General features: G+C 56.3%; 19 non-coding genes and 2 pseudogenes across 19 annotated transcripts; all 21 read left to right on the top strand.

Moving 5' to 3' along the window:
• Positions 1-423: 423 nt before the first annotated feature.
• Positions 424-542, top strand: LOC140134532 (5S ribosomal RNA). Its single transcript, XR_011856356.1, has one exon. It is a non-coding gene; the product is annotated as a 5S ribosomal RNA (ribosomal RNA).
• Positions 543-1,840: 1,298 nt separating this feature from the next.
• Positions 1,841-1,960, top strand: LOC140134427 (5S ribosomal RNA). The gene has a single exon (XR_011856287.1). It is a non-coding gene; the product is annotated as a 5S ribosomal RNA (ribosomal RNA).
• Positions 1,961-2,656: 696 nt separating this feature from the next.
• Positions 2,657-2,775, top strand: LOC140134531 (5S ribosomal RNA). Its single transcript, XR_011856355.1, has one exon. It is a non-coding gene; the product is annotated as a 5S ribosomal RNA (ribosomal RNA).
• A 1,298-nt stretch (positions 2,776-4,073) lies between these two features.
• Positions 4,074-4,193, top strand: LOC140134425 (5S ribosomal RNA). Its single transcript, XR_011856285.1, has one exon. It is a non-coding gene; the product is annotated as a 5S ribosomal RNA (ribosomal RNA).
• Positions 4,194-4,889: 696 nt separating this feature from the next.
• On the top strand, positions 4,890-5,008 carry LOC140134530 (5S ribosomal RNA). Its single transcript, XR_011856354.1, has one exon. It is a non-coding gene; the product is annotated as a 5S ribosomal RNA (ribosomal RNA).
• Positions 5,009-6,306: 1,298 nt separating this feature from the next.
• On the top strand, positions 6,307-6,426 carry LOC140134382 (5S ribosomal RNA). The gene has a single exon (XR_011856243.1). It is a non-coding gene; the product is annotated as a 5S ribosomal RNA (ribosomal RNA).
• Positions 6,427-7,118: 692 nt separating this feature from the next.
• Positions 7,119-7,237, top strand: LOC140134529 (5S ribosomal RNA). The gene has a single exon (XR_011856353.1). It is a non-coding gene; the product is annotated as a 5S ribosomal RNA (ribosomal RNA).
• Positions 7,238-8,536: 1,299 nt separating this feature from the next.
• Positions 8,537-8,656, top strand: LOC140134424 (5S ribosomal RNA). Its single transcript, XR_011856284.1, has one exon. It is a non-coding gene; the product is annotated as a 5S ribosomal RNA (ribosomal RNA).
• Positions 8,657-9,352: 696 nt separating this feature from the next.
• On the top strand, positions 9,353-9,471 carry LOC140134361 (5S ribosomal RNA). The gene has a single exon (XR_011856223.1). It is a non-coding gene; the product is annotated as a 5S ribosomal RNA (ribosomal RNA).
• A 1,298-nt stretch (positions 9,472-10,769) lies between these two features.
• LOC140134440 (5S ribosomal RNA) lies at positions 10,770-10,889 on the top strand (annotated as a pseudogene).
• A 692-nt stretch (positions 10,890-11,581) lies between these two features.
• On the top strand, positions 11,582-11,700 carry LOC140134527 (5S ribosomal RNA). The gene has a single exon (XR_011856351.1). It is a non-coding gene; the product is annotated as a 5S ribosomal RNA (ribosomal RNA).
• Positions 11,701-12,998: 1,298 nt separating this feature from the next.
• LOC140134423 (5S ribosomal RNA) lies at positions 12,999-13,118 on the top strand. The gene has a single exon (XR_011856283.1). It is a non-coding gene; the product is annotated as a 5S ribosomal RNA (ribosomal RNA).
• Positions 13,119-13,814: 696 nt separating this feature from the next.
• On the top strand, positions 13,815-13,933 carry LOC140134525 (5S ribosomal RNA). The gene has a single exon (XR_011856350.1). It is a non-coding gene; the product is annotated as a 5S ribosomal RNA (ribosomal RNA).
• Positions 13,934-15,231: 1,298 nt separating this feature from the next.
• LOC140134380 (5S ribosomal RNA) lies at positions 15,232-15,351 on the top strand. Its single transcript, XR_011856241.1, has one exon. It is a non-coding gene; the product is annotated as a 5S ribosomal RNA (ribosomal RNA).
• A 692-nt stretch (positions 15,352-16,043) lies between these two features.
• On the top strand, positions 16,044-16,162 carry LOC140134524 (5S ribosomal RNA). Its single transcript, XR_011856349.1, has one exon. It is a non-coding gene; the product is annotated as a 5S ribosomal RNA (ribosomal RNA).
• Positions 16,163-17,461: 1,299 nt separating this feature from the next.
• Positions 17,462-17,581, top strand: LOC140134422 (5S ribosomal RNA). The gene has a single exon (XR_011856282.1). It is a non-coding gene; the product is annotated as a 5S ribosomal RNA (ribosomal RNA).
• A 696-nt stretch (positions 17,582-18,277) lies between these two features.
• LOC140134360 (5S ribosomal RNA) lies at positions 18,278-18,396 on the top strand. Its single transcript, XR_011856222.1, has one exon. It is a non-coding gene; the product is annotated as a 5S ribosomal RNA (ribosomal RNA).
• A 1,298-nt stretch (positions 18,397-19,694) lies between these two features.
• On the top strand, positions 19,695-19,814 carry LOC140134439 (5S ribosomal RNA; annotated as a pseudogene).
• A 692-nt stretch (positions 19,815-20,506) lies between these two features.
• On the top strand, positions 20,507-20,625 carry LOC140134523 (5S ribosomal RNA). The gene has a single exon (XR_011856348.1). It is a non-coding gene; the product is annotated as a 5S ribosomal RNA (ribosomal RNA).
• Positions 20,626-21,923: 1,298 nt separating this feature from the next.
• Positions 21,924-22,043, top strand: LOC140134421 (5S ribosomal RNA). Its single transcript, XR_011856281.1, has one exon. It is a non-coding gene; the product is annotated as a 5S ribosomal RNA (ribosomal RNA).
• Positions 22,044-22,739: 696 nt separating this feature from the next.
• Positions 22,740-22,858, top strand: LOC140134522 (5S ribosomal RNA). The gene has a single exon (XR_011856347.1). It is a non-coding gene; the product is annotated as a 5S ribosomal RNA (ribosomal RNA).
• The last annotated feature ends 177 nt before the right edge of the window (positions 22,859-23,035 follow it).

Here is a 23,035-nt window from a genome sequence, read left to right as displayed (position 1 = left end):
AGGCCTTGAGCAGGGGCTAGTGGGGAGGGCCAGCAGAAGTGAAGTGTGCCAAAGAAGCGGGTGTAACTAGCCCGCTGGAGGGGCTGAGCTGCCGACGGCCTGCGGGCTAGCCAGCCAGCCAGCCAGCCAGCCAGCTAGCCAGCTGTGGCCAAAAGGGATGTGGGGGCTGCTGGTAGAATGTTGCAAAAAGGCGGGCTTGAGCAGTAGCAGGCTGTGGCCACGGTGCCATGAAGCTAGAGGGGGCTGTGAGGCAAGCAAGTAGGCTGTGCTGGGTGGCTTTGCTGTGCTGCACAGAGCCAGGCCATGTAAAAGAAGAGAAGAAGAAGAAAAAAGAAAAAAAAAAAGGGCCAAGCTTGAGCCCAGTGGAAGAAGCAGTAGGCGTCAGGCTGCAGTACAAGAGCAGCAAGTGAGAGGCCTGTCTCTGCCTACGGCCACACCACCCTGAACACGCCCGATCTCGTCTGATCTCGGAAGCTAAGCAGGGTCGGGCCTGGTTAGTACTTGGATGGGAGACCGCCTGGGAATACCAGGTGCTGTAGGCTTTTGCTTTTCCTCCCTTCAACCAGCAGGGGTCACTGTCCTCTATGCCTATTTTACATTTACTTTGCACGCTTGCTTCTTTTCACTTGCTTTCTCTCTTGCACTCTTTAACCCTTGCAAAGCCCTAGCAGTCGCCTTGGCCCCCCCCTGTCACTTTTCAACTGCGGGGATACCTCAAGAGCAAGGCGCCCACCAGCGTTCTTGTTTATTCCTCTTACTTCTGCCCCAAATTTCAACCCCCAGCGTCTCCCATAGGGCTGGAGGCAAGGGGGGGCATTTGTCATCTAGCTTTGTGCAGCGCTGCGTAATGTGTAGGCGCTATATAAATAAAGAAGGATTCTTTTTATTATCAGACAGGCATCTTTGGCACTGTTTTAAGGGGGTCATTTAGTTTTGTCTTTTGTCTTTTTTTCCCTTGTATTTGTCAGCTTTTCGGGGGAAAAGGGGTAGATTTGCAGAAAACTTTGTGGCTGTTTTAGCCGCCTTGCAGAGTGACAAACACAGTGAGGCAAGCGTTGCCTTTGAAAAGGGTCAATTGCTAAATCCTGCTTTGCGCGGCCTGGCAGGAGGCGAGCGAATGCGACATTTGTGTCTCAGTGCTGTGCGGGGGGTTTGGCATGAAATGCTCCTTGCGGCTTTTTGCTGGCAAAAAGTGTCAAAAACCTGTGACGCCACCTTTGTTTTGCGCCGTTTTTCAAGCCAAAAAGTTGCGTAAACTGGGGGCTTAATCCCCAAGCCCCCATGGGCGCTAGGCGGCTGTCCGATTTCCACAGCCAGCCAGTTATCCAGCCAGCCGGCGGCGCCAGCCGCCCCAGCCCAGCCTGTTAGCAAGCCACGCGTCCCAGTACAGGGAAGCTGTGGGTGGTAAAAGCAGCTGCCAATGGCTGGCAACTATGTCACCTGTTTTGTCTCCATCCCAGGTGGCTGGAGCCTGCTGGTTGTGCTTTCCAAACAGCTTCCACCCAAAAGCAGATTTTAGGCCATGGAGAAAGGCGGCTGGCCGCTCAGGTGGAGAGTTGCCACGGTGAGGGGGTTTGATTGCTCAACAACAGCTGTCATGACAGGGGCTACAGCCAGCCCTTGCAGTTGCACTTTGCCGGCGCGGAGGTATAGAAAGGCCAAAGTTTTGCCGCTGGCCAAAGAGGAGGAGCCCTTCCCCCACCCCCCATCCTGTTGTGTGTCCCTGGTGTACCCGAGGCACGGGAGCGGCTTGGCCCAGGGCCGTGCTAGGCCGGTGCTTTGGGGCAGCACGTTGTCAGAATGGACGCCTTTTTGGGGAGGCAGGGAAGCATGAGGTAGCGTCTACCGGCCATACCACCCTGAATACGCCCGATCTCGTCCGATCTCGGAAGCAAAGCAGGGTCGGGCTCGGACAGTACTTGGATGGGAGACCTCCTGGGAAGCGCGGGTGCTGTAGACCGTTTGATTACTTTTTGTCCTCTACCTCCCTCCAAGGTCCACCCCCCTCCAGCGCGGAGCTGCCAGTCCCCGAATATATGTTGCCTTGACGCATCCCCGAGCAGGAAGAGGCTGGCCCACCAAGGCCTCTGAGACGCCCACCCACCCCCCACACCGTCACCACGGCCTCTAGCTGGGTGTTCCCGCTGCAAGGCCTTGGTTGGCCCCCTGCAGCCTGCCACCTGGAAAGGTGAGAGTTAATATGAGGCCGCAGCTGAAAGGCTCAGGCCTTGAGCAGGGGCTAGTGGGGAGGGCCAGCAGAAGTGAAGTGTGCCAAAGAAGCGGGTGTAACTAGCCCGCTGGAGGGGCTGAGCTGCCGACGGCCTGCGGGCTAGCCAGCCAGCCAGCCAGCCAGCCAGCCAGCTAGCCAGCTGTGGCCAAAAGGGATGTGGGGGCTGCTGGTAGAATGTTGCAAAAAGGCGGGCTTGAGCAGTAGCAGGCTGTGGCCACGGTGCCATGAAGCTAGAGGGGGCTGTGAGGCAAGCAAGTAGGCTGTGCTGGGTGGCTTTGCTGTGCTGCACAGAGCCAGGCCATGTAAAAGAAGAGAAGAAGAAGAAGAAGAAAAAAGAAAAAAAAAAAGGGCCAAGCTTGAGCCCAGTGGAAGAAGCAGTAGGCGTCAGGCTGCAGTACAAGAGCAGCAAATGAGAGGCCTGTCTCTGCCTACGGCCACACCACCCTGAACACGCCCGATCTCGTCTGATCTCGGAAGCTAAGCAGGGTCGGGCCTGGTTAGTACTTGGATGGGAGACCGCCTGGGAATACCAGGTGCTGTAGGCTTTTGCTTTTCCTCCCTTCAACCAGCAGGGGTCACTGTCCTCTATGCCTATTTTACATTTACTTTGCACGCTTGCTTCTTTTCACTTGCTTTCTCTCTTGCACTCTTTAACCCTTGCAAAGCCCTAGCAGTCGCCTTGGCCCCCCCCTGTCACTTTTCAACTGCGGGGATACCTCAAGAGCAAGGCGCCCACCAGCGTTCTTGTTTATTCCTCTTACTTCTGCCCCAAATTTCAACCCCCAGCGTCTCCCATAGGGCTGGAGGCAAGGGGGGGCATTTGTCATCTAGCTTTGTGCAGCGCTGCGTAATGTGTAGGCGCTATATAAATAAAGAAGGATTCTTTTTATTATCAGACAGGCATCTTTGGCACTGTTTTAAGGGGGTCATTTAGTTTTGTCTTTTGTCTTTTTTTCCCTTGTATTTGTCAGCTTTTCGGGGGAAAAGGGGTAGATTTGCAGAAAACTTTGTGGCTGTTTTAGCCGCCTTGCAGAGTGACAAACACAGTGAGGCAAGCGTTGCCTTTGAAAAGGGTCAATTGCTAAATCCTGCTTTGCGCGGCCTGGCAGGAGGCGAGCGAATGCGACATTTGTGTCTCAGTGCTGTGCGGGGGGTTTGGCATGAAATGCTCCTTGCGGCTTTTTGCTGGCAAAAAGTGTCAAAAACCTGTGACGCCACCTTTGTTTTGGGCCGTTTTTCAAGCCAAAAAGTTGCGTAAACTGGGGGCTTAATCCCCAAGCCCCCATGGGCGCTAGGCGGCTGTCCGATTTCCACAGCCAGCCAGTTATCCAGCCAGCCGGCGGCGCCAGCCGCCCCAGCCCAGCCTGTTAGCAAGCCACGCGTCCCAGTACAGGGAAGCTGTGGGTGGTAAAAGCAGCTGCCAATGGCTGGCAACTATGTCACCTGTTTTGTCTCCATCCCAGGTGGCTGGAGCCTGCTGGTTGTGCTTTCCAAACAGCTTCCACCCAAAAGCAGATTTTAGGCCATGGAGAAAGGCGGCTGGCCGCTCAGGTGGAGAGTTGCCACGGTGAGGGGGTTTGATTGCTCAACAACAGCTGTCATGACAGGGGCTACAGCCAGCCCTTGCAGTTGCACTTTGCCGGCGCGGAGGTATAGAAAGGCCAAAGTTTTGCCGCTGGCCAAAGAGGAGGAGCCCTTCCCCCACCCCCCATCCTGTTGTGTGTCCCTGGTGTACCCGAGGCACGGGAGCGGCTTGGCCCAGGGCCGTGCTAGGCCGGTGCTTTGGGGCAGCACGTTGTCAGAATGGACGCCTTTTTGGGGAGGCAGGGAAGCATGAGGTAGCGTCTACCGGCCATACCACCCTGAATACGCCCGATCTCGTCCGATCTCGGAAGCAAAGCAGGGTCGGGCTCGGACAGTACTTGGATGGGAGACCTCCTGGGAAGCGCGGGTGCTGTAGACCGTTTGATTACTTTTTGTCCTCTACCTCCCTCCAAGGTCCACCCCCCTCCAGCGCGGAGCTGCCAGTCCCCGAATATATGTTGCCTTGACGCATCCCCGAGCAGGAAGAGGCTGGCCCACCAAGGCCTCTGAGACGCCCACCCACCCCCCACACCGTCACCACGGCCTCTAGCTGGGTGTTCCCGCTGCAAGGCCTTGGTTGGCCCCCTGCAGCCTGCCACCTGGAAAGGTGAGAGTTAATATGAGGCCACAGCTGAAAGGCTCAGGCCTTGAGCAGGGGCTAGTGGGGAGGGCCAGCAGAAGTGAAGTGTGCCAAAGAAGCGGGTGTAACTAGCCCGCTGGAGGGGCTGAGCTGCCGACGGCCTGCGGGCTAGCCAGCCAGCCAGCCAGCCAGCCAGCTAGCCAGCCAGCTGTGGCCAAAAGGGATGTGGGGGCTGCTGGTAGAATGTTGCAAAAAGGCGGGCTTGAGCAGTAGCAGGCTGTGGCCACGGTGCCATGAAGCTAGAGGGGGCTGTGAGGCAAGCAAGTAGGCTGCGCTGGGTGGCTTTGCTGTGCTGCACAGAGCCAGGCCATGTAAAAGAAGAGAAGAAGAAGAAGAAGAAAAAAGAAAAAAAAAAAGGGCCAAGCTTGAGCCCAGTGGAAGAAGCAGCAGGCGTCAGGCTGCAGTACAAGAGCAGCAAGTGAGAGGCCTGTCTCTGCCTACGGCCACACCACCCTGAACACGCCCGATCTCGTCTGATCTCGGAAGCTAAGCAGGGTCGGGCCTGGTTAGTACTTGGATGGGAGACCGCCTGGGAATACCAGGTGCTGTAGGCTTTTGCTTTTCCTCCCTTCAACCAGCAGGGGTCACTGTCCTCTATGCCTATTTTACATTTACTTTGCACGCTTGCTTCTTTTCACTTGCTTTCTCTCTTGCACTCTTTAACCCTTGCAAAGCCCTAGCAGTCGCCTTGGCCCCCCCCTGTCACTTTTCAACTGCGGGGATACCTCAAGAGCAAGGCGCCCACCAGCGTTCTTGTTTATTCCTCTTACTTCTGCCCCAAATTTCAACCCCCAGCGTCTCCCATAGGGCTGGAGGCAAGGGGGGGCATTTGTCATCTAGCTTTGTGCAGCGCTGCGTAATGTGTAGGCGCTATATAAATAAAGAAGGATTCTTTTTATTATCAGACAGGCATCTTTGGCACTGTTTTAAGGGGGTCATTTAGTTTTGTCTTTTGTCTTTTTTTCCCTTGTATTTGTCAGCTTTTCGGGGGAAAAGGGGTAGATTTGCAGAAAACTTTGTGGCTGTTTTAGCCGCCTTGCAGAGTGACAAACACAGTGAGGCAAGCGTTGCCTTTGAAAAGGGTCAATTGCTAAATCCTGCTTTGCGCGGCCTGGCAGGAGGCGAGCGAATGCGACATTTGTGTCTCAGTGCTGTGCGGGGGGTTTGGCATGAAATGCTCCTTGCGGCTTTTTGCTGGCAAAAAGTGTCAAAAACCTGTGACGCCACCTTTGTTTTGCGCCGTTTTTCAAGCCAAAAAGTTGCGTAAACTGGGGGCTTAATCCCCAAGCCCCCATGGGCGCTAGGCGGCTGTCCGATTTCCACAGCCAGCCAGTTATCCAGCCAGCCGGCGGCGCCAGCCGCCCCAGCCCAGCCTGTTAGCAAGCCACGCGTCCCAGTACAGGGAAGCTGTGGGTGGTAAAAGCAGCTGCCAATGGCTGGCAACTATGTCACCTGTTTTGTCTCCATCCCAGGTGGCTGGAGCCTGCTGGTTGTGCTTTCCAAACAGCTTCCCCCCAAAAGCAGTTTTTAGGCCATGGAGAAAGGCGGCTGGCCGCTCAGGTGGAGAGTTGCCACGGTGAGGGGGTTTGATTGCTCAACAACAGCTGTCATGACAGGGGCTACAGCCAGCCCTTGCAGTTGCACTTTGCCGGCGCGGAGGTATAGAAAGGCCAAAGTTTTGCCGCTGGCCAAAGAGGAGGAGCCCTTCCCCCACCCCCCATCCTGTTGTGTGTCCCTGGTGTACCCGAGGCACGGGAGCGGCTTGGCCCAGGGCCGTGCTAGGCCGGTGCTTTGGGGCAGCACGTTGTCAGAATGGACGCCTTTTTGGGGAGGCAGGGAAGCATGAGGTAGCGTCTACCGGCCATACCACCCTGAATACGCCCGATCTCGTCCGATCTCGGAAGCAAAGCAGGGTCGGGCCCGGACAGTACTTGGATGGGAGACCTCCTGGGAAGCATGGGTGCTGTAGACCGTTTGATTACTTTTTGTCCTCTACCTCCCTCCAAGGTCCACCCCCCTCCAGCGCGGAGCTGCCAGTCCCCGAATATATGTTGCCTTGACGCATCCCCGAGCAGGAAGAGGCTGGCCCACCAAGGCCTCTGAGACGCCCACCCACCCCCCACACCGTCACCACGGCCTCTAGCTGGGTGTTCCCGCTGCAAGGCCTTGGTTGGCCCCCTGCAGCCTGCCACCTGGAAAGGTGAGAGTTAATATGAGGCCGCAGCTGAAAGGCTCAGGCCTTGAGCAGGGGCTAGTGGGGAGGGCCAGCAGAAGTGAAGTGTGCCAAAGAAGCGGGTGTAACTAGCCCGCTGGAGGGGCTGAGCTGCCGACGGCCTGCGGGCTAGCCAGCCAGCCAGCCAGCCAGCCAGCTAGCCAGCTGTGGCCAAAAGGGATGTGGGGGCTGCTGGTAGAATGTTGCAAAAAGGCGGGCTTGAGCAGTAGCAGGCTGTGGCCACGGTGCCATGAAGCTAGAGGGGGCTGTGAGGCAAGCAAGTAGGCTGTGCTGGGTGGCTTTGCTGTGCTGCACAGAGCCAGGCCATGTAAAAGAAGAGAAGAAGAAGAAGAAGAAAAAAGAAAAAAAAAAAGGGCCAAGCTTGAGCCCAGTGGAAGAAGCAGTAGGCGTCAGGCTGCAGTACAAGAGCAGCAAGTGAGAGGCCTGTCTCTGCCTACGGCCACACCACCCTGAACACGCCCGATCTCGTCTGATCTCGGAAGCTAAGCAGGGTCGGGCCTGGTTAGTACTTGGATGGGAGACCGCCTGGGAATACCAGGTGCTGTAGGCTTTTGCTTTTCCTCCCTTCAACCAGCAGGGGTCACTGTCCTCTATGCCTATTTTACATTTACTTTGCACGCTTGCTTCTTTTCACTTGCTTTCTCTCTTGCACTCTTTAACCCTTGCAAAGCCCTAGCAGTCGCCTTGGCCCCCCCCCTGTCACTTTTCAACTGCGGGGATACCTCAAGAGCAAGGCGCCCACCAGCGTTCTTGTTTATTCCTCTTACTTCTGCCCCAAATTTCAACCCCCAGCGTCTCCCATAGGGCTGGAGGCAAGGGGGGGCATTTGTCATCTAGCTTTGTGCAGCGCTGCGTAATGTGTAGGCGCTATATAAATAAAGAAGGATTCTTTTTATTATCAGACAGGCATCTTTGGCACTGTTTTAAGGGGGTCATTTAGTTTTGTCTTTTGTCTTTTTTTCCCTTGTATTTGTCAGCTTTTCGGGGGAAAAGGGGTAGATTTGCAGAAAACTTTGTGGCTGTTTTAGCCGCCTTGCAGAGTGACAAACACAGTGAGGCAAGCGTTGCCTTTGAAAAGGGTCAATTGCTAAATCCTGCTTTGCGCGGCCTGGCAGGAGGCGAGCGAATGCGACATTTGTGTCTCAGTGCTGTGCGGGGGGTTTGGCATGAAATGCTCCTTGCGGCTTTTTGCTGGCAAAAAGTGTCAAAAACCTGTGACGCCACCTTTGTTTTGCGCCGTTTTTCAAGCCAAAAAGTTGCGTAAACTGGGGGCTTAATCCCCAAGCCCCCATGGGCGCTAGGCGGCTGTCCGATTTCCACAGCCAGCCAGTTATCCAGCCAGCCGGCGGCGCCAGCCGCCCCAGCCCAGCCTGTTAGCAAGCCACGCGTCCCAGTACAGGGAAGCTGTGGGTGGTAAAAGCAGCTGCCAATGGCTGGCAACTATGTCACCTGTTTTGTCTCCATCCCAGGTGGCTGGAGCCTGCTGGTTGTGCTTTCCAAACAGCTTCCACCCAAAAGCAGATTTTAGGCCATGGAGAAAGGCGGCTGGCCGCTCAGGTGGAGAGTTGCCACGGTGAGGGGGTTTGATTGCTCAACAACAGCTGTCATGACAGGGGCTACAGCCAGCCCTTGCAGTTGCACTTTGCCGGCGCGGAGGTATAGAAAGGCCAAAGTTTTGCCGCTGGCCAAAGAGGAGGAGCCCTTCCCCCACCCCCCATCCTGTTGTGTGTCCCTGGTGTACCCGAGGCACGGGAGCGGCTTGGCCCAGGGCCGTGCTAGGCCGGTGCTTTGGGGCAGCACGTTGTCAGAATGGACGCCTTTTTGGGGAGGCAGGGAAGCATGAGGTAGCGTCTACCGGCCATACCACCCTGAATACGCCCGATCTCGTCCGATCTCGGAAGCAAAGCAGGGTCGGGCTCGGACAGTACTTGGATGGGAGACCTCCTGGGAAGCGCGGGTGCTGTAGACCGTTTGATTACTTTTTGTCCTCTACCTCCCTCCAAGGTCCACCCCCCTCCAGCGCGGAGCTGCCAGTCCCCGAATATATGTTGCCTTGACGCATCCCCGAGCAGGAAGAGGCTGGCCCACCAAGGCCTCTGAGACGCCCACCCACCCCCCACACCGTCACCACGGCCTCTAGCTGGGTGTTCCCGCTGCAAGGCCTTGGTTGGCCCCCTGCAGCCTGCCACCTGGAAAGGTGAGAGTTAATATGAGGCCGCAGCTGAAAGGCTCAGGCCTTGAGCAGGGGCTAGTGGGGAGGGCCAGCAGAAGTGAAGTGTGCCAAAGAAGCGGGTGTAACTAGCCCGCTGGAGGGGCTGAGCTGCCGACGGCCTGCGGGCTAGCCAGCCAGCCAGCCAGCCAGCCAGCCAGCTAGCCAGCTGTGGCCAAAAGGGATGTGGGGGCTGCTGGTAGAATGTTGCAAAAAGGCGGGCTTGAGCAGTAGCAGGCTGTGGCCACGGTGCCATGAAGCTAGAGGGGGCTGTGAGGCAAGCAAGTAGGCTGTGCTGGGTGGCTTTGCTGTGCTGCACAGAGCCAGGCCATGTAAAAGAAGAGAAGAAGAAGAAGAAGAAAAAAGAAAAAAAAAAAGGGCCAAGCTTGAGCCCAGTGGAAGAAGCAGCAGGCGTCAGGCTGCAGTACAAGAGCAGCAAGTGAGAGGCCTGTCTCTGCCTACGGCCACACCACCCTGAACACGCCCGATATCGTCTGATCTCGGAAGCTAAGCAGGGTCGGGCCTGGTTAGTACTTGGATGGGAGACCGCCTGGGAATACCAGGTGCTGTAGGCTTTTGCTTTTCCTCCCTTCAACCAGCAGGGGTCACTGTCCTCTATGCCTATTTTACATTTACTTTGCACGCTTGCTTCTTTTCACTTGCTTTCTCTCTTGCACTCTTTAACCCTTGCAAAGCCCTAGCAGTCGCCTTGGCCCCCCCCTGTCACTTTTCAACTGCGGGGATACCTCAAGAGCAAGGCGCCCACCAGCGTTCTTGTTTATTCCTCTTACTTCTGCCCCAAATTTCAACCCCCAGCGTCTCCCATAGGGCTGGAGGCAAGGGGGGGCATTTGTCATCTAGCTTTGTGCAGCGCTGCGTAATGTGTAGGCGCTATATAAATAAAGAAGGATTCTTTTTATTATCAGACAGGCATCTTTGGCACTGTTTTAAGGGGGTCATTTAGTTTTGTCTTTTGTCTTTTTTTCCCTTGTATTTGTCAGCTTTTCGGGGGAAAAGGGGTAGATTTGCAGAAAACTTTGTGGCTGTTTTAGCCGCCTTGCAGAGTGACAAACACAGTGAGGCAAGCGTTGCCTTTGAAAAGGGTCAATTGCTAAATCCTGCTTTGCGCGGCCTGGCAGGAGGCGAGCGAATGCGACATTTGTGTCTCAGTGCTGTGCGGGGGGTTTGGCATGAAATGCTCCTTGCGGCTTTTTGCTGGCAAAAAGTGTCAAAAACCTGTGACGCCACCTTTGTTTTGCGCCGTTTTTCAAGCCAAAAAGTTGCGTAAACTGGGGGCTTAATCCCCAAGCCCCCATGGGCGCTAGGCGGCTGTCCGATTTCCACAGCCAGCCAGTTATCCAGCCAGCCGGCGGCGCCAGCCGCCCCAGCCCAGCCTGTTAGCAAGCCACGCGTCCCAGTACAGGGAAGCTGTGGGTGGTAAAAGCAGCTGCCAATGGCTGGCAACTATGTCACCTGTTTTGTCTCCATCCCAGGTGGCTGGAGCCTGCTGGTTGTGCTTTCCAAACAGCTTCCCCCCAAAAGCAGTTTTTAGGCCATGGAGAAAGGCGGCTGGCCGCTCAGGTGGAGAGTTGCCACGGTGAGGGGGTTTGATTGCTCAACAACAGCTGTCATGACAGGGGCTACAGCCAGCCCTTGCAGTTGCACTTTGCCGGCGCGGAGGTATAGAAAGGCCAAAGTTTTGCCGCTGGCCAAAGAGGAGGAGCCCTTCCCCCACCCCCCATCCTGTTGTGTGTCCCTGGTGTACCCGAGGCACGGGAGCGGCTTGGCCCAGGGCCGTGCTAGGCCGGTGCTTTGGGGCAGCACGTTGTCAGAATGGACGCCTTTTTGGGGAGGCAGGGAAGCATGAGGTAGCGTCTACCGGCCATACCACCCTGAATACGCCCGATCTCGTCCGATCTCGGAAGCAAAGCAGGGTCAGGCCCGGACAGTACTTGGATGGGAGACCTCCTGGGAAGCATGGGTGCTGTAGACCGTTTGATTACTTTTTGTCCTCTACCTCCCTCCAAGGTCCACCCCCCTCCAGCGCGGAGCTGCCAGTCCCCGAATATATGTTGCCTTGACGCATCCCCGAGCAGGAAGAGGCTGGCCCACCAAGGCCTCTGAGACGCCCACCCACCCCCCACACCGTCACCACGGCCTCTAGCTGGGTGTTCCCGCTGCAAGGCCTTGGTTGGCCCCCTGCAGCCTGCCACCTGGAAAGGTGAGAGTTAATATGAGGCCGCAGCTGAAAGGCTCAGGCCTTGAGCAGGGGCTAGTGGGGAGGGCCAGCAGAAGTGAAGTGTGCCAAAGAAGCGGGTGTAACTAGCCCGCTGGAGGGGCTGAGCTGCCGACGGCCTGCGGGCTAGCCAGCCAGCCAGCCAGCCAGCCAGCTAGCCAGCTGTGGCCAAAAGGGATGTGGGGGCTGCTGGTAGAATGTTGCAAAAAGGCGGGCTTGAGCAGTAGCAGGCTGTGGCCACGGTGCCATGAAGCTAGAGGGGGCTGTGAGGCAAGCAAGTAGGCTGTGCTGGGTGGCTTTGCTGTGCTGCACAGAGCCAGGCCATGTAAAAGAAGAGAAGAAGAAGAAGAAGAAAAAAGAAAAAAAAAAAGGGCCAAGCTTGAGCCCAGTGGAAGAAGCAGTAGGCGTCAGGCTGCAGTACAAGAGCAGCAAGTGAGAGGCCTGTCTCTGCCTACGGCCACACCACCCTGAACACGCCCGATCTCGTCTGATCTCGGAAGCTAAGCAGGGTCGGGCCTGGTTAGTACTTGGATGGGAGACCGCCTGGGAATACCAGGTGCTGTAGGCTTTTGCTTTTCCTCCCTTCAACCAGCAGGGGTCACTGTCCTCTATGCCTATTTTACATTTACTTTGCACGCTTGCTTCTTTTCACTTGCTTTCTCTCTTGCACTCTTTAACCCTTGCAAAGCCCTAGCAGTCGCCTTGGCCCCCCCCTGTCACTTTTCAACTGCGGGGATACCTCAAGAGCAAGGCGCCCACCAGCGTTCTTGTTTATTCCTCTTACTTCTGCCCCAAATTTCAACCCCCAGCGTCTCCCATAGGGCTGGAGGCAAGGGGGGGCATTTGTCATCTAGCTTTGTGCAGCGCTGCGTAATGTGTAGGCGCTATATAAATAAAGAAGGATTCTTTTTATTATCAGACAGGCATCTTTGGCACTGTTTTAAGGGGGTCATTTAGTTTTGTCTTTTGTCTTTTTTTCCCTTGTATTTGTCAGCTTTTCGGGGGAAAAGGGGTAGATTTGCAGAAAACTTTGTGGCTGTTTTAGCCGCCTTGCAGAGTGACAAACACAGTGAGGCAAGCGTTGCCTTTGAAAAGGGTCAATTGCTAAATCCTGCTTTGCGCGGCCTGGCAGGAGGCGAGCGAATGCGACATTTGTGTCTCAGTGCTGTGCGGGGGGTTTGGCATGAAATGCTCCTTGCGGCTTTTTGCTGGCAAAAAGTGTCAAAAACCTGTGACGCCACCTTTGTTTTGGGCCGTTTTTCAAGCCAAAAAGTTGCGTAAACTGGGGGCTTAATCCCCAAGCCCCCATGGGCGCTAGGCGGCTGTCCGATTTCCACAGCCAGCCAGTTATCCAGCCAGCCGGCGGCGCCAGCCGCCCCAGCCCAGCCTGTTAGCAAGCCACGCGTCCCAGTACAGGGAAGCTGTGGGTGGTAAAAGCAGCTGCCAATGGCTGGCAACTATGTCACCTGTTTTGTCTCCATCCCAGGTGGCTGGAGCCTGCTGGTTGTGCTTTCCAAACAGCTTCCACCCAAAAGCAGATTTTAGGCCATGGAGAAAGGCGGCTGGCCGCTCAGGTGGAGAGTTGCCACGGTGAGGGGGTTTGATTGCTCAACAACAGCTGTCATGACAGGGGCTACAGCCAGCCCTTGCAGTTGCACTTTGCCGGCGCGGAGGTATAGAAAGGCCAAAGTTTTGCCGCTGGCCAAAGAGGAGGAGCCCTTCCCCCACCCCCCATCCTGTTGTGTGTCCCTGGTGTACCCGAGGCACGGGAGCGGCTTGGCCCAGGGCCGTGCTAGGCCGGTGCTTTGGGGCAGCACGTTGTCAGAATGGACGCCTTTTTGGGGAGGCAGGGAAGCATGAGGTAGCGTCTACCGGCCATACCACCCTGAATACGCCCGATCTCGTCCGATCTCGGAAGCAAAGCAGGGTCGGGCTCGGACAGTACTTGGATGGGAGACCTCCTGGGAAGCGCGGGTGCTGTAGACCGTTTGATTACTTTTTGTCCTCTACCTCCCTCCAAGGTCCACCCCCCTCCAGCGCGGAGCTGCCAGTCCCCGAATATATGTTGCCTTGACGCATCCCCGAGCAGGAAGAGGCTGGCCCACCAAGGCCTCTGAGACGCCCACCCACCCCCCACACCGTCACCACGGCCTCTAGCTGGGTGTTCCCGCTGCAAGGCCTTGGTTGGCCCCCTGCAGCCTGCCACCTGGAAAGGTGAGAGTTAATATGAGGCCACAGCTGAAAGGCTCAGGCCTTGAGCAGGGGCTAGTGGGGAGGGCCAGCAGAAGTGAAGTGTGCCAAAGAAGCGGGTGTAACTAGCCCGCTGGAGGGGCTGAGCTGCCGACGGCCTGCGGGCTAGCCAGCCAGCCAGCCAGCCAGCCAGCTAGCCAGCCAGCTGTGGCCAAAAGGGATGTGGGGGCTGCTGGTAGAATGTTGCAAAAAGGCGGGCTTGAGCAGTAGCAGGCTGTGGCCACGGTGCCATGAAGCTAGAGGGGGCTGTGAGGCAAGCAAGTAGGCTGCGCTGGGTGGCTTTGCTGTGCTGCACAGAGCCAGGCCATGTAAAAGAAGAGAAGAAGAAGAAGAAGAAAAAAGAAAAAAAAAAAGGGCCAAGCTTGAGCCCAGTGGAAGAAGCAGCAGGCGTCAGGCTGCAGTACAAGAGCAGCAAGTGAGAGGCCTGTCTCTGCCTACGGCCACACCACCCTGAACACGCCCGATCTCGTCTGATCTCGGAAGCTAAGCAGGGTCGGGCCTGGTTAGTACTTGGATGGGAGACCGCCTGGGAATACCAGGTGCTGTAGGCTTTTGCTTTTCCTCCCTTCAACCAGCAGGGGTCACTGTCCTCTATGCCTATTTTACATTTACTTTGCACGCTTGCTTCTTTTCACTTGCTTTCTCTCTTGCACTCTTTAACCCTTGCAAAGCCCTAGCAGTCGCCTTGGCCCCCCCCTGTCACTTTTCAACTGCGGGGATACCTCAAGAGCAAGGCGCCCACCAGCGTTCTTGTTTATTCCTCTTACTTCTGCCCCAAATTTCAACCCCCAGCGTCTCCCATAGGGCTGGAGGCAAGGGGGGGCATTTGTCATCTAGCTTTGTGCAGCGCTGCGTAATGTGTAGGCGCTATATAAATAAAGAAGGATTCTTTTTATTATCAGACAGGCATCTTTGGCACTGTTTTAAGGGGGTCATTTAGTTTTGTCTTTTGTCTTTTTTTCCCTTGTATTTGTCAGCTTTTCGGGGGAAAAGGGGTAGATTTGCAGAAAACTTTGTGGCTGTTTTAGCCGCCTTGCAGAGTGACAAACACAGTGAGGCAAGCGTTGCCTTTGAAAAGGGTCAATTGCTAAATCCTGCTTTGCGCGGCCTGGCAGGAGGCGAGCGAATGCGACATTTGTGTCTCAGTGCTGTGCGGGGGGTTTGGCATGAAATGCTCCTTGCGGCTTTTTGCTGGCAAAAAGTGTCAAAAACCTGTGACGCCACCTTTGTTTTGCGCCGTTTTTCAAGCCAAAAAGTTGCGTAAACTGGGGGCTTAATCCCCAAGCCCCCATGGGCGCTAGGCGGCTGTCCGATTTCCACAGCCAGCCAGTTATCCAGCCAGCCGGCGGCGCCAGCCGCCCCAGCCCAGCCTGTTAGCAAGCCACGCGTCCCAGTACAGGGAAGCTGTGGGTGGTAAAAGCAGCTGCCAATGGCTGGCAACTATGTCACCTGTTTTGTCTCCATCCCAGGTGGCTGGAGCCTGCTGGTTGTGCTTTCCAAACAGCTTCCCCCCAAAAGCAGTTTTTAGGCCATGGAGAAAGGCGGCTGGCCGCTCAGGTGGAGAGTTGCCACGGTGAGGGGGTTTGATTGCTCAACAACAGCTGTCATGACAGGGGCTACAGCCAGCCCTTGCAGTTGCACTTTGCCGGCGCGGAGGTATAGAAAGGCCAAAGTTTTGCCGCTGGCCAAAGAGGAGGAGCCCTTCCCCCACCCCCCATCCTGTTGTGTGTCCCTGGTGTACCCGAGGCACGGGAGCGGCTTGGCCCAGGGCCGTGCTAGGCCGGTGCTTTGGGGCAGCACGTTGTCAGAATGGACGCCTTTTTGGGGAGGCAGGGAAGCATGAGGTAGCGTCTACCGGCCATACCACCCTGAATACGCCCGATCTCGTCCGATCTCGGAAGCAAAGCAGGGTCGGGCCCGGACAGTACTTGGATGGGAGACCTCCTGGGAAGCATGGGTGCTGTAGACCGTTTGATTACTTTTTGTCCTCTACCTCCCTCCAAGGTCCACCCCCCTCCAGCGCGGAGCTGCCAGTCCCCGAATATATGTTGCCTTGACGCATCCCCGAGCAGGAAGAGGCTGGCCCACCAAGGCCTCTGAGACGCCCACCCACCCCCCACACCGTCACCACGGCCTCTAGCTGGGTGTTCCCGCTGCAAGGCCTTGGTTGGCCCCCTGCAGCCTGCCACCTGGAAAGGTGAGAGTTAATATGAGGCCGCAGCTGAAAGGCTCAGGCCTTGAGCAGGGGCTAGTGGGGAGGGCCAGCAGAAGTGAAGTGTGCCAAAGAAGCGGGTGTAACTAGCCCGCTGGAGGGGCTGAGCTGCCGACGGCCTGCGGGCTAGCCAGCCAGCCAGCCAGCCAGCCAGCTAGCCAGCTGTGGCCAAAAGGGATGTGGGGGCTGCTGGTAGAATGTTGCAAAAAGGCGGGCTTGAGCAGTAGCAGGCTGTGGCCACGGTGCCATGAAGCTAGAGGGGGCTGTGAGGCAAGCAAGTAGGCTGTGCTGGGTGGCTTTGCTGTGCTGCACAGAGCCAGGCCATGTAAAAGAAGAGAAGAAGAAGAAGAAGAAAAAAGAAAAAAAAAAAGGGCCAAGCTTGAGCCCAGTGGAAGAAGCAGTAGGCGTCAGGCTGCAGTACAAGAGCAGCAAGTGAGAGGCCTGTCTCTGCCTACGGCCACACCACCCTGAACACGCCCGATCTCGTCTGATCTCGGAAGCTAAGCAGGGTCGGGCCTGGTTAGTACTTGGATGGGAGACCGCCTGGGAATACCAGGTGCTGTAGGCTTTTGCTTTTCCTCCCTTCAACCAGCAGGGGTCACTGTCCTCTATGCCTATTTTACATTTACTTTGCACGCTTGCTTCTTTTCACTTGCTTTCTCTCTTGCACTCTTTAACCCTTGCAAAGCCCTAGCAGTCGCCTTGGCCCCCCCCCTGTCACTTTTCAACTGCGGGGATACCTCAAGAGCAAGGCGCCCACCAGCGTTCTTGTTTATTCCTCTTACTTCTGCCCCAAATTTCAACCCCCAGCGTCTCCCATAGGGCTGGAGGCAAGGGGGGGCATTTGTCATCTAGCTTTGTGCAGCGCTGCGTAATGTGTAGGCGCTATATAAATAAAGAAGGATTCTTTTTATTATCAGACAGGCATCTTTGGCACTGTTTTAAGGGGGTCATTTAGTTTTGTCTTTTGTCTTTTTTTCCCTTGTATTTGTCAGCTTTTCGGGGGAAAAGGGGTAGATTTGCAGAAAACTTTGTGGCTGTTTTAGCCGCCTTGCAGAGTGACAAACACAGTGAGGCAAGCGTTGCCTTTGAAAAGGGTCAATTGCTAAATCCTGCTTTGCGCGGCCTGGCAGGAGGCGAGCGAATGCGACATTTGTGTCTCAGTGCTGTGCGGGGGGTTTGGCATGAAATGCTCCTTGCGGCTTTTTGCTGGCAAAAAGTGTCAAAAACCTGTGACGCCACCTTTGTTTTGCGCCGTTTTTCAAGCCAAAAAGTTGCGTAAACTGGGGGCTTAATCCCCAAGCCCCCATGGGCGCTAGGCGGCTGTCCGATTTCCACAGCCAGCCAGTTATCCAGCCAGCCGGCGGCGCCAGCCGCCCCAGCCCAGCCTGTTAGCAAGCCACGCGTCCCAGTACAGGGAAGCTGTGGGTGGTAAAAGCAGCTGCCAATGGCTGGCAACTATGTCACCTGTTTTGTCTCCATCCCAGGTGGCTGGAGCCTGCTGGTTGTGCTTTCCAAACAGCTTCCACCCAAAAGCAGATTTTAGGCCATGGAGAAAGGCGGCTGGCCGCTCAGGTGGAGAGTTGCCACGGTGAGGGGGTTTGATTGCTCAACAACAGCTGTCATGACAGGGGCTACAGCCAGCCCTTGCAGTTGCACTTTGCCGGCGCGGAGGTATAGAAAGGCCAAAGTTTTGCCGCTGGCCAAAGAGGAGGAGCCCTTCCCCCACCCCCCATCCTGTTGTGTGTCCCTGGTGTACCCGAGGCACGGGAGCGGCTTGGCCCAGGGCCGTGCTAGGCCGGTGCTTTGGGGCAGCACGTTGTCAGAATGGACGCCTTTTTGGGGAGGCAGGGAAGCATGAGGTAGCGTCTACCGGCCATACCACCCTGAATACGCCCGATCTCGTCCGATCTCGGAAGCAAAGCAGGGTCGGGCTCGGACAGTACTTGGATGGGAGACCTCCTGGGAAGCGCGGGTGCTGTAGACCGTTTGATTACTTTTTGTCCTCTACCTCCCTCCAAGGTCCACCCCCCTCCAGCGCGGAGCTGCCAGTCCCCGAATATATGTTGCCTTGACGCATCCCCGAGCAGGAAGAGGCTGGCCCACCAAGGCCTCTGAGACGCCCACCCACCCCCCACACCGTCACCACGGCCTCTAGCTGGGTGTTCCCGCTGCAAGGCCTTGGTTGGCCCCCTGCAGCCTGCCACCTGGAAAGGTGAGAGTTAATATGAGGCCGCAGCTGAAAGGCTCAGGCCTTGAGCAGGGGCTAGTGGGGAGGGCCAGCAGAAGTGAAGTGTGCCAAAGAAGCGGGTGTAACTAGCCCGCTGGAGGGGCTGAGCTGCCGACGGCCTGCGGGCTAGCCAGCCAGCCAGCCAGCCAGCCAGCCAGCTAGCCAGCTGTGGCCAAAAGGGATGTGGGGGCTGCTGGTAGAATGTTGCAAAAAGGCGGGCTTGAGCAGTAGCAGGCTGTGGCCACGGTGCCATGAAGCTAGAGGGGGCTGTGAGGCAAGCAAGTAGGCTGTGCTGGGTGGCTTTGCTGTGCTGCACAGAGCCAGGCCATGTAAAAGAAGAGAAGAAGAAGAAGAAGAAAAAAGAAAAAAAAAAAGGGCCAAGCTTGAGCCCAGTGGAAGAAGCAGCAGGCGTCAGGCTGCAGTACAAGAGCAGCAAGTGAGAGGCCTGTCTCTGCCTACGGCCACACCACCCTGAACACGCCCGATATCGTCTGATCTCGGAAGCTAAGCAGGGTCGGGCCTGGTTAGTACTTGGATGGGAGACCGCCTGGGAATACCAGGTGCTGTAGGCTTTTGCTTTTCCTCCCTTCAACCAGCAGGGGTCACTGTCCTCTATGCCTATTTTACATTTACTTTGCACGCTTGCTTCTTTTCACTTGCTTTCTCTCTTGCACTCTTTAACCCTTGCAAAGCCCTAGCAGTCGCCTTGGCCCCCCCCTGTCACTTTTCAACTGCGGGGATACCTCAAGAGCAAGGCGCCCACCAGCGTTCTTGTTTATTCCTCTTACTTCTGCCCCAAATTTCAACCCCCAGCGTCTCCCATAGGGCTGGAGGCAAGGGGGGGCATTTGTCATCTAGCTTTGTGCAGCGCTGCGTAATGTGTAGGCGCTATATAAATAAAGAAGGATTCTTTTTATTATCAGACAGGCATCTTTGGCACTGTTTTAAGGGGGTCATTTAGTTTTGTCTTTTGTCTTTTTTTCCCTTGTATTTGTCAGCTTTTCGGGGGAAAAGGGGTAGATTTGCAGAAAACTTTGTGGCTGTTTTAGCCGCCTTGCAGAGTGACAAACACAGTGAGGCAAGCGTTGCCTTTGAAAAGGGTCAATTGCTAAATCCTGCTTTGCGCGGCCTGGCAGGAGGCGAGCGAATGCGACATTTGTGTCTCAGTGCTGTGCGGGGGGTTTGGCATGAAATGCTCCTTGCGGCTTTTTGCTGGCAAAAAGTGTCAAAAACCTGTGACGCCACCTTTGTTTTGCGCCGTTTTTCAAGCCAAAAAGTTGCGTAAACTGGGGGCTTAATCCCCAAGCCCCCATGGGCGCTAGGCGGCTGTCCGATTTCCACAGCCAGCCAGTTATCCAGCCAGCCGGCGGCGCCAGCCGCCCCAGCCCAGCCTGTTAGCAAGCCACGCGTCCCAGTACAGGGAAGCTGTGGGTGGTAAAAGCAGCTGCCAATGGCTGGCAACTATGTCACCTGTTTTGTCTCCATCCCAGGTGGCTGGAGCCTGCTGGTTGTGCTTTCCAAACAGCTTCCCCCCAAAAGCAGTTTTTAGGCCATGGAGAAAGGCGGCTGGCCGCTCAGGTGGAGAGTTGCCACGGTGAGGGGGTTTGATTGCTCAACAACAGCTGTCATGACAGGGGCTACAGCCAGCCCTTGCAGTTGCACTTTGCCGGCGCGGAGGTATAGAAAGGCCAAAGTTTTGCCGCTGGCCAAAGAGGAGGAGCCCTTCCCCCACCCCCCATCCTGTTGTGTGTCCCTGGTGTACCCGAGGCACGGGAGCGGCTTGGCCCAGGGCCGTGCTAGGCCGGTGCTTTGGGGCAGCACGTTGTCAGAATGGACGCCTTTTTGGGGAGGCAGGGAAGCATGAGGTAGCGTCTACCGGCCATACCACCCTGAATACGCCCGATCTCGTCCGATCTCGGAAGCAAAGCAGGGTCAGGCCCGGACAGTACTTGGATGGGAGACCTCCTGGGAAGCATGGGTGCTGTAGACCGTTTGATTACTTTTTGTCCTCTACCTCCCTCCAAGGTCCACCCCCCTCCAGCGCGGAGCTGCCAGTCCCCGAATATATGTTGCCTTGACGCATCCCCGAGCAGGAAGAGGCTGGCCCACCAAGGCCTCTGAGACGCCCACCCACCCCCCACACCGTCACCACGGCCTCTAGCTGGGTGTTCCCGCTGCAAGGCCTTGGTTGGCCCCCTGCAGCCTGCCACCTGGAAAGGTGAGAGTTAATATGAGGCCGCAGCTGAAAGGCTCAGGCCTTGAGCAGGGGCTAGTGGGGAGGGCCAGCAGAAGTGAAGTGTGCCAAAGAAGCGGGTGTAACTAGCCCGCTGGAGGGGCTGAGCTGCCGACGGCCTGCGGGCTAGCCAGCCAGCCAGCCAGCCAGCCAGCTAGCCAGCTGTGGCCAAAAGGGATGTGGGGGCTGCTGGTAGAATGTTGCAAAAAGGCGGGCTTGAGCAGTAGCAGGCTGTGGCCACGGTGCCATGAAGCTAGAGGGGGCTGTGAGGCAAGCAAGTAGGCTGTGCTGGGTGGCTTTGCTGTGCTGCACAGAGCCAGGCCATGTAAAAGAAGAGAAGAAGAAGAAGAAGAAAAAAGAAAAAAAAAAAGGGCCAAGCTTGAGCCCAGTGGAAGAAGCAGTAGGCGTCAGGCTGCAGTACAAGAGCAGCAAGTGAGAGGCCTGTCTCTGCCTACGGCCACACCACCCTGAACACGCCCGATCTCGTCTGATCTCGGAAGCTAAGCAGGGTCGGGCCTGGTTAGTACTTGGATGGGAGACCGCCTGGGAATACCAGGTGCTGTAGGCTTTTGCTTTTCCTCCCTTCAACCAGCAGGGGTCACTGTCCTCTATGCCTATTTTACATTTACTTTGCACGCTTGCTTCTTTTCACTTGCTTTCTCTCTTGCACTCTTTAACCCTTGCAAAGCCCTAGCAGTCGCCTTGGCCCCCCCCTGTCACTTTTCAACTGCGGGGATACCTCAAGAGCAAGGCGCCCACCAGCGTTCTTGTTTATTCCTCTTACTTCTGCCCCAAATTTCAACCCCCAGCGTCTCCCATAGGGCTGGAGGCAAGGGGGGGCATTTGTCATCTAGCTTTGTGCAGCGCTGCGTAATGTGTAGGCGCTATATAAATAAAGAAGGATTCTTTTTATTATCAGACAGGCATCTTTGGCACTGTTTTAAGGGGGTCATTTAGTTTTGTCTTTTGTCTTTTTTTCCCTTGTATTTGTCAGCTTTTCGGGGGAAAAGGGGTAGATTTGCAGAAAACTTTGTGGCTGTTTTAGCCGCCTTGCAGAGTGACAAACACAGTGAGGCAAGCGTTGCCTTTGAAAAGGGTCAATTGCTAAATCCTGCTTTGCGCGGCCTGGCAGGAGGCGAGCGAATGCGACATTTGTGTCTCAGTGCTGTGCGGGGGGTTTGGCATGAAATGCTCCTTGCGGCTTTTTGCTGGCAAAAAGTGTCAAAAACCTGTGACGCCACCTTTGTTTTGCGCCGTTTTTCAAGCCAAAAAGTTGCGTAAACTGGGGGCTTAATCCCCAAGCCCCCATGGGCGCTAGGCGGCTGTCCGATTTCCACAGCCAGCCAGTTATCCAGCCAGCCGGCGGCGCCAGCCGCCCCAGCCCAGCCTGTTAGCAAGCCACGCGTCCCAGTACAGGGAAGCTGTGGGTGGTAAAAGCAGCTGCCAATGGCTGGCAACTATGTCACCTGTTTTGTCTCCATCCCAGGTGGCTGGAGCCTGCTGGTTGTGCTTTCCAAACAGCTTCCACCCAAAAGCAGATTTTAGGCCATGGAGAAAGGCGGCTGGCCGCTCAGGTGGAGAGTTGCCACGGTGAGGGGGTTTGATTGCTCAACAACAGCTGTCATGACAGGGGCTACAGCCAGCCCTTGCAGTTGCACTTTGCCGGCGCGGAGGTATAGAAAGGCCAAAGTTTTGCCGCTGGCCAAAGAGGAGGAGCCCTTCCCCCACCCCCCATCCTGTTGTGTGTCCCTGGTGTACCCGAGGCACGGGAGCGGCTTGGCCCAGGGCCGTGCTAGGCCGGTGCTTTGGGGCAGCACGTTGTCAGAATGGACGCCTTTTTGGGGAGGCAGGGAAGCATGAGGTAGCGTCTACCGGCCATACCACCCTGAATACGCCCGATCTCGTCCGATCTCGGAAGCAAAGCAGGGTCGGGCTCGGACAGTACTTGGATGGGAGACCTCCTGGGAAGCGCGGGTGCTGTAGACCGTTTGATTACTTTTTGTCCTCTACCTCCCTCCAAGGTCCACCCCCCTCCAGCGCGGAGCTGCCAGTCCCCGAATATATGTTGCCTTGACGCATCCCCGAGCAGGAAGAGGCTGGCCCACCAAGGCCTCTGAGACGCCCACCCACCCCCCACACCGTCACCACGGCCTCTAGCTGGGTGTTCCCGCTGCAAGGCCTTGGTTGGCCCCCTGCAGCCTGCCACCTGGAAAGGTGAGAGTTAATATGAGGCCACAGCTGAAAGGCTCAGGCCTTGAGCAGGGGCTAGTGGGGAGGGCCAGCAGAAGTGAAGTGTGCCAAAGAAGCGGGTGTAACTAGCCCGCTGGAGGGGCTGAGCTGCCGACGGCCTGCGGGCTAGCCAGCCAGCCAGCCAGCCAGCCAGCTAGCCAGCCAGCTGTGGCCAAAAGGGATGTGGGGGCTGCTGGTAGAATGTTGCAAAAAGGCGGGCTTGAGCAGTAGCAGGCTGTGGCCACGGTGCCATGAAGCTAGAGGGGGCTGTGAGGCAAGCAAGTAGGCTGCGCTGGGTGGCTTTGCTGTGCTGCACAGAGCCAGGCCATGTAAAAGAAGAGAAGAAGAAGAAGAAGAAAAAAGAAAAAAAAAAAGGGCCAAGCTTGAGCCCAGTGGAAGAAGCAGCAGGCGTCAGGCTGCAGTACAAGAGCAGCAAGTGAGAGGCCTGTCTCTGCCTACGGCCACACCACCCTGAACACGCCCGATCTCGTCTGATCTCGGAAGCTAAGCAGGGTCGGGCCTGGTTAGTACTTGGATGGGAGACCGCCTGGGAATACCAGGTGCTGTAGGCTTTTGCTTTTCCTCCCTTCAACCAGCAGGGGTCACTGTCCTCTATGCCTATTTTACATTTACTTTGCACGCTTGCTTCTTTTCACTTGCTTTCTCTCTTGCACTCTTTAACCCTTGCAAAGCCCTAGCAGTCGCCTTGGCCCCCCCCTGTCACTTTTCAACTGCGGGGATACCTCAAG

Source organism: Engystomops pustulosus, chromosome 5 (genome assembly GCF_040894005.1).
Source record: "Engystomops pustulosus chromosome 5, aEngPut4.maternal, whole genome shotgun sequence".
Classification (NCBI taxonomy): Eukaryota; Metazoa; Chordata; class Amphibia; order Anura; family Leptodactylidae; genus Engystomops; species Engystomops pustulosus.
The sequence above is the reverse complement of the archived record's forward strand: the minus strand, read 5'-3'. Positions and strand labels throughout refer to the sequence as shown.